Consider the following 8,079-nt stretch of genomic DNA (forward strand, 5'->3'; position numbering starts at 1 on the left):
TTCAAAGTACCAATCGAGAGATCATTGTTTTATCTTTTGTTTGGCCCACAAAAGGCCCATGAAAAAGTCAGTTGCTGCGTGAAATTTGACAATTAATCAAATTCACGCTCTTTTCACCCTCCGCCATAGGGGACAGGGGTTATTTTATTTGGTTGGCGTTATCCACATCTATAGCCAGCGTGAAAAAGGATACGCTTTGAAGTCACCACTCAATGTGCTTGACGTTGGATTCCATTGGATTGATAAGATTAATTGAGGAGGAAGTTATCATTATTTAAAAATATGTTTTGGTGTAACATAGAGCGAATAATATTCCCTCACCTTATGGAATAGTATTCTTTATTGGTCTTTACTTGGGCCTATAGCCATTCTCATATAGTTCACTCTCACCCATCAAATAACAACAAGCAAACAATTATCCTTTTGACTCTCCGAATATTTAAATAGTAGTAGGTGTAAAATTTTAAAAATTCATATTAAAAGCAAATTGAAACGTCTTATGATCGGGCACCACCTTGAATCTGCATCCGCATCAAGTCCTTTCGTCGTCCTGATGTCAAAGCTCCATATGAAACTCATTACATGTTAATGAAAGAAAGAAACACAAATTTTATTCCAATATGTAATGCATAAGGTTTAAAACTTGAGAGTGAGCTGAAGGTTAAATCCTGTTATTACACAGAGTAATTGTATTGGTAATTATTGAAATTGAAATTCTATTTGCCATGTGACATGTGTTTGATTAAAAAACTTATGTTTAAAAAATTTTTAATTGCACGAATTAAAATTGTTATTGAATAACATAAACGGTTGTTATTGTTGTAGCAGTTTATTGTGTTCTATCTTTTGTCTGCTTGATTCTGTTGAGTGTCAAGACCCGACTGAGATGGGGTGCGTCCACAGGGATATGGGTCTGCGTCGAGTGGGTCTGGCCGGGCAGTTAAACAGGTGACGGGTATCGCGCGGTCCCTGGTTACAATCGGTATGTACCTGTTGCTACACACACATGTAATACGGGTAGAAGTGCAAATGGACCAAATATATGTATATCTTGCTTCTCTCCCACACAATCATATTTTCATTTTGTGCATTCCTGATGTAATTCAAGAGAAGAAAACTATAAGCGTTGTTAGATGAAAATAAATTTGGAAAAAAAAAACTTCATATAAGTGAAAAATATTTTTTTCCTCTTCATAAAACTCAATAATGTTAAATAAAATAAATTTATAGTGTTAACTGATAGGGTGCAAAATAGAAAATCGAGAATGGGAATATATAAATGGACGAATTATAAATGCGAAACGCGCCTAAAAACTGGAGAACGTGATAAAAATTAAAATAAGGTAGACATTTATGTACATAAATGTTACCCTACTGTATAGGAATATTTAAATAACCATCTATAAATTGGGCATCTTAATATTGACCAATAGAAACACCACTTTCTAAATACACCCCTTCATGTGGATCAATACTTCGAGATTTAATATACGAAATGCTAAGATTGGTATTCATTACGAATTTTTTCAATATAAAACTAATTTCTTCGTTATGCACTTTACAGAGATGGCACCTGCATGAAAATTGTATAAGGCGTTAAGTAAATGACGCATAGTCCAATTCCTTTGCTAATATTCTACCTGTACATACTGCTGTGTTAATGAGTTTGGTTTGAAGCCTCATTGATAGCAGTAAAAATGACTTGGATTTTTTCGTTATCTACAATACATAGTGCCCACGCAATGTTATATATAAAAATCAATTTGTGTTTTTTTTGTAGGTTTGTTTGTTTGTGTGTTCCTTATAGACTCAGAAACGGCTGAACCCAAAATTATATTAAAATTTTCACAGATGGTGTAGTTTGGTCTGGAAGGAAACATAGGCTATATAATTTTTTGATATCGGGAGGGTACTACCCAAAATAAAAGTGGACCGATCGGGCCAATATGGGATTCAAATGAAAGATATTCAGGGGTAGAGTACGAATTTTATAATAAAAATTGGGTCCACGCAACTGGGACCCATTTTGTGTAGGTTGGTCTAGAAGGAAACAGTTATATAATTTTCGGTATCGGAAGGGGGACGGACCCTCCCCCTTATGCCAAAAACACAATCCAAAATCAAAAGTGGACCGATCAGGGACAATATAGTTATCAAATGAAAGGTATTGGAGAGTAGAATACGAATATGGCCCATCGGGCCGCCCCAACTCTAATTTCCCCAAACAGACATGTTGGACGTTCATTTCAATATGGGGCTCAAATGAAAGGTATTCGAGAGTAGATTTCGAATCTGGCATACAAAATTAGATCAAAGTTTAGGGGGTCACGCCACCCCTCAAAAACTTAATTAGACTTGTTATGACTATATGATACTTGGCTGAACCGATTTTCATAAAATTTTCATAGGAAATATAGGCTATATAATTTTTAGATATCGGGTGGAGTCGGACCCTCCTCTTACCCCAAAATCCGAATGTAGTCCGATGGGCACAATAAGGGTATCCAATGAAAGGTATTGACCAGAAAACCAATATGACATTAAAATTTGTGTCCAAGTACTCAGCGGGCGACAGATATATTCAAAGTTCATGTCAATATGGGACTCAAATGAATTGTATTAGGCAGTAGATTACAAATATGGCAAAGAGCATAAATTCCAAGTAACCGGAGGTCGCCCACCCCCAAAAACAGCCCCAAATGGTCATATTAGCCGACCATGGCTATATGGGATTCAAATGAAAGGTATTTGGGAGAAGAAAACGAATTTGACATCCAATTTAGGACCCAAGTGTTTTGGGGTACGCCCTAAGATATCAAATTCGTTCTTTATTCTGAACGAATTTGGTATCTATTTTCAGTGCAAAGTTCCGGTGGCCGCCCCAGCCCCAAAAGACTCTCCACACGGTTTATATTTACCGGCAATATGGGGCCTTAATAAGGGGATTTGGAAGTGCAGCACGATTTTGATATCCATATTTGAGTCGAAATGTCTGAGGTGCCATCCCTCGCCTAATGAGAACATTACCCTAAGGAAGAACAACCAGTAATCTAGAAGGGGCAAATTCTTACACAATGAAAGTTTTCCGATTCAAGTTTAAACTCAATGATAAGGGACCTTTTTTATAGCCGATTCCCGAATGGCGTCCCGCAGTCCGACACCTCTTTGGGGAAAATTTTCCAAATGACCATACATGGCATTGTACCTCGCAAATATCGCCAACATTAAGAGGAGATAAACACCGCTTTGTCCGATGTTCTCGACAGGATTCGAACGCGTTCAGCATCATAGGCTACAATGGAACGAATTCGATATCCGCATTCAGGGCGAAGTGTCGCCACCCTAAAAAGATATGAGAGATTTAAAGAAGGCGTAGCGAAGCGGGCCCAATTCGGCTAGTTCTTAATAAAATTACAAAAATTTTAATGCAATACATTTAATTTTTTTTTTCAATCAACCAACACGCAGGGGATGTCCCCTATATATGCAGTGCATTGCGTTGGAGAGGATAGTTAAGGATAGGAGGGGGAAAGAGGGAGTAGTGTTTTTTTGACACTTGCCTTGAATTCCTGAATGTCGTAAGAAGCGGGAAAAACATCCGCCGGTAGTCGATTCCACATACGAACAGTCCTTGCGAAAAAAAATTCTCTGGGTAGTGCATGGTCCGATCAGCTGGCCAATTGATTACAAACCGGTGTGCGCTTATAGAAAATCTTATATTTCTTACACACAAGCTCAAGTAAGGAATAAGAAGACTGATTTCCGAAGAACACACACCGTGGAAGAATCGATAGAACAGCTCCACACAACCCATATTTCGACAATGTTCAAGGGAAACAATAGAGTTGGATACCCTACCATCTTCAATCAACACCAACGCCCGCCTTTGGACACGGTCAAGCAGCTCCAAAGATGATTTTGGAGCTCCGTCCCATATATCCCATATATGCGAGTTATATTCCATCTTCGGCCTGATGTACGTAGTGTAGATATTAAGGAGATCAGCGGAAGTGAAATATTTCTTACACCGCTTAAGAAAGTCCAAGCACTTGAATGTTTCTTTCGACACTTCGAATACATGTTTTGACCAACTGACATCACATTGAATCTAGATGCCCAGAACATCCAGAGCCTCTGACTGCTTGATATCTACACCGTCGATAGATATTGATGATTGTAAAGTGTCAGTGAATCGTTAGTGGGACAACCAACAGCATTGCGTTTTGCGTGCAATAAAATCTACTCTGTTCATTCGAACCCACTCAGAAATGGCCAGCAAATCCTGACAGAGTGTTAAATCCATAATCCGCCCCCTGTCTTCAATCTCTCGAAGACTCGGCCTATGGTCGTTTTGTGACCGCAGTTCATCGACTTAAGTAAAAAATGGTTAATTTGTGGAAAAAATGTTTTTGAATTAATAAACAATTTCCCAAAAATTATTAGTTTATTGAGTCGATAACCGCTTTAATTGATTTATTTAGCTTGTCATAAATGCAAATTGTAAAATCGCTTATTAATAATACAAATTTGTTTATGGGACCGACTTTAGTAAAATTTTTAATTGAACATACACACATTTATAAATCAAGACTATCATTTTTCTCTCTACCTGGTTACAGATGCTGTATTGAGCCAGCAGAAATTGTTAAGTAATTGAAGTAATAAGACTATACGGCAGCTCCAACGGATAATGGGGCTTACTGCGATAGTGAAAACAGTCATATTACCAAAAGATGAGCCTTTGTGACATTGATTTAACAAAAGGTTAAAATTGCTAAAATATATATACAAGTCATAGCGTTATGGATAATCTATTTTTTTTTTTTAATTTGAATCAAAAAACGTTGAATGATTTTAGAGCCCCTGTGATTTTTCTACCCTCCACTGTAGGATGCAATGCATGGATATGTTTGGTTTTATAGGTAGTTGGCAATTAAACCCACATAGAGCCGGGTTCTCATTTTCCGGTTATAATTTATCGTATCGATATTCATCTTGTTAACGGAATTTGCTTACTGCTAATCCTATTGAAAACCTTAACCAGCTGATGAGTTCCGGTTAGCGACTTATCGTCCTGATAAATTGAAACAAATGGTAATATACAATCAGCTGTTTTTGTTTACCGATTGCTGTTTAATATAAGGTATTTTCGCATACTTTTTCAATAATAATTTACCAGTAAATATTTTCAGGAGGTAAGAAATTTCTATAGAGGAAAAAACCTCCTTGAGAAATTTGTTACCTCTCATTTACAAAACTATCCAATAGTTTTTCAGTCTTACGATCTCTCTAACTGGCATACGAACGACATTCAGTAATTCAGAAATATTTTTTTCAATTTTTTGAGGCACTCTTATTGCTGATTGTGTTAATATTGCCATATCTTCTAAATTACCTCAAAAAGGTAAGGAATACAAACCAAATTTGTTAAGTGCAGGTTTCTTCCCTTCATAAATTATTGTATCGGTTAGTTATCTTGAACTTTATATTTTCTTCGAGAAACCGGCCCTTAGATATTTTCGTCCACTGTGCTATAATAGGAACAGAAGCAGGAATATGCGTTCTAGGTCCTACAATAGAACCCACCTGTAGCGTGTCACCCTATGTCTGATTAGAGAAGAGCGACATCTGGGTTTGAACCGTCTGTGTTTTTTATGGCAGCTGGTGAATGCAACCCTGCGTTACCAGCATATGTTACCTCCACATACAAATGTAACTACTACAATGAAAATCGAGGAAACCATATGTTATTTGTTTTTGCGATTTTGGAAAACAAAATTTTATGATGGTTCCTCGGTGGACATGATGGCTTGGGGGAACCATGATGGACAGTAAAGGGAAGATGACTAGTTCTTTTTGGATGGAGCCGTGCAAGGAGTAAGAGGTGGTGTACAGAAGAGTGTTGAAAGTGGTGTTTTCAAAAAGAAAGAAAGTCTTTTTGGTTTTGGATTCGGCAGAGAAAAGGAGGCGGAACTGGCTTTTACCCAACAACAAAGAAAAAGACCAAATTCAAAGTTTTAAAGTGATTTATTGAACTTTCAGCACATTTGCTGAAAGAGGAAAAAAATTAACTATAAATTATTGAGAAGTTTTAAAAGCTGTAACAAAATAAATGAAAATAAATACAAATTAAAAACTAAAGAGCTGAAAAAGAAGATTATGAAAAAAAGGTGATTAAAATAAATCGAATTGAAAGTTATTAAAAGCTGAAAAAGAAAATCTATGAAAACTCTGGAAAAGAAAGAAATGTTATCAAATTAAATAAAAAGGAACCTGAAAAGGGAAAAGTTTCGAAACAAAGCCAAAGAACCTGAAAAAAAAGGAAAATACCAATGTAATAATAAAAGACCTAAAAAGAAAAAAAAAAAAACTAAAAACTAAATCTAAGTCAATAGTTAAAAATCCTAAACTTGAAAATCAAAGACAATAGACACCACTAAAGTTGATCACAAAATAACAAAAAGCCAAACGCGGAAACATAAAGCTACACCTCCACCTCCTCTGTCCATCGTGGGAAGCTCTATATCAAAAGCACTGGTCAGCCGACAGTGCTGCAGGTACCCTTTTCCTCACGAACACTATTGCGGGACGTATACGTGAACTCAGACGGACGGACAGGACCTTGACACACATATTTCCTACGAATAAAAAGAAGGTTAATTGTTAATAAAGCGGCTAGGCAGGCAAACACCAGACACTTACCTTTCTATTAGTAACACAGCGCTAGAATAAATAGGCGCTGTCCTCAGCTGTTAGGTCGAGCTCAACCTAGGGCCAGGGGGTAAAGATTCTAGACTTTTTGGGCGGAAAGGAGCCCTTACTGCTGTTGGTGTTCGCTTTGCGAACTTAGGCCTTTAAAAAAAAAAAAATAAACATATAAGACATAAAAAAAAAAGCCAAAGCTTTTATTTACGGGAAATACAATACAGCCGGAATACACATACTTACCACAACCAGACGGACGGACAGACAAGAGGAAAGCGTGGGCACTGCTCAGCCGCTCCAGCACTGACTCCAGTTAGGAGAGACGACCCTGAAGGAAGGCCAGACACCATGAGAAGACCCAATACACCTGTGGAGGAAGGAGAATTTTATTACTATTTTTCTCTTTGAAGGAGAGGAGTTTATATAAACGAAGTTTTTTAATTGCCACTATACAATTCATTGTTTTGTTTTCTTTGCTTTTTTTTTCGTTTGATTGAACTTTGTCTGGCCATGAATTTTTGATTCGGCTTAATAAATACATACCGTTTATAACGTTTGAAATGAAATTCGCCTTTGCCTAGTTTTCATTTCGCAATGGAGGAGTAGTTATCTAAGGTAAGAAGGAGGTAGTGCACCAAGCTGTAAGGGGGGATAAGGGAGACCGATTCTGGGGTATCCAAAACTGTTGGACAACGGATACCATGGTTGGGGTGGGCCGTCCAGGGCACTGTAGGATGTCTCAGTGCCCCCTGAAGAGCGAATCCATAGCGGAAGGTGCGAGTAAGAAGGCGAAAGACATGCCTGCCTTAACATAAGTGGGACCCTGTGTTTGTCATTTCCATCCAGAGCTGGTTTGAAATTTGAATTTTTTTTTTTTGTCACCTGTCTCTGGACATGGTGTGTTGGCAAGAACCGCGCCCCAGACTGAGCCACAGCCGGAGCTCTAACGCCAACAGCCAGCGCTCGCCAGCACACTATGTCCCCTTTCTCCGCTGAGATAGTTCGGACCCTCCGGGGTCCACGACAAGAATGGCGCCCGCAACATGGGGCCCGAGTGATCGGGTTGACCGCATCATTTTATCGCCACAGCCAGCAACTGATCGGATTTCGGTTACCGGATTGAGTCCCGATCGTAAGTTTTCAAAAGCTTGGATCGCGTGCCAAACTGGTGGTGACTGGAAGCTGGTTAGATGCAGGATGTGGCACGGTGTTTTACTAATCTTTAACTCCCGTAAGTCACGAAACTTAAGGATTTTGGTATCCGCATTTCGTTTGCGACGGGCCTGAGGAGAGAAGGAGATGCCATTATATACAATAGTTAACTGCAATAGCCCAAATTACTTTTGCTTACCTGTCCGTCCGCTTAATACAATC

At 38.3% G+C, this 8,079-nt stretch overlaps 1 long non-coding RNA gene across 1 annotated transcript; it reads right to left on the bottom strand.

Annotated features, from left to right (window-relative positions):
• Window positions 1-6,204: 6,204 nt before the first annotated feature.
• LOC131995843 (uncharacterized) lies at window positions 6,205-7,157 on the bottom strand. The gene is made up of 3 exons (XR_009397649.1): window positions 6,949-7,157; window positions 6,703-6,852; window positions 6,205-6,638 (listed from the first exon to the last, which is right to left on the bottom strand). It is a non-coding gene; the product is annotated as an uncharacterized LOC131995843 (long non-coding RNA).
• Window positions 7,158-8,079: the final 922 nt, after the last annotated feature.

This window comes from Stomoxys calcitrans, chromosome 3, assembly GCF_963082655.1.
Source record: "Stomoxys calcitrans chromosome 3, idStoCalc2.1, whole genome shotgun sequence".
NCBI lineage: Eukaryota > Metazoa > Arthropoda > Insecta > Diptera > Muscidae > Stomoxys > Stomoxys calcitrans.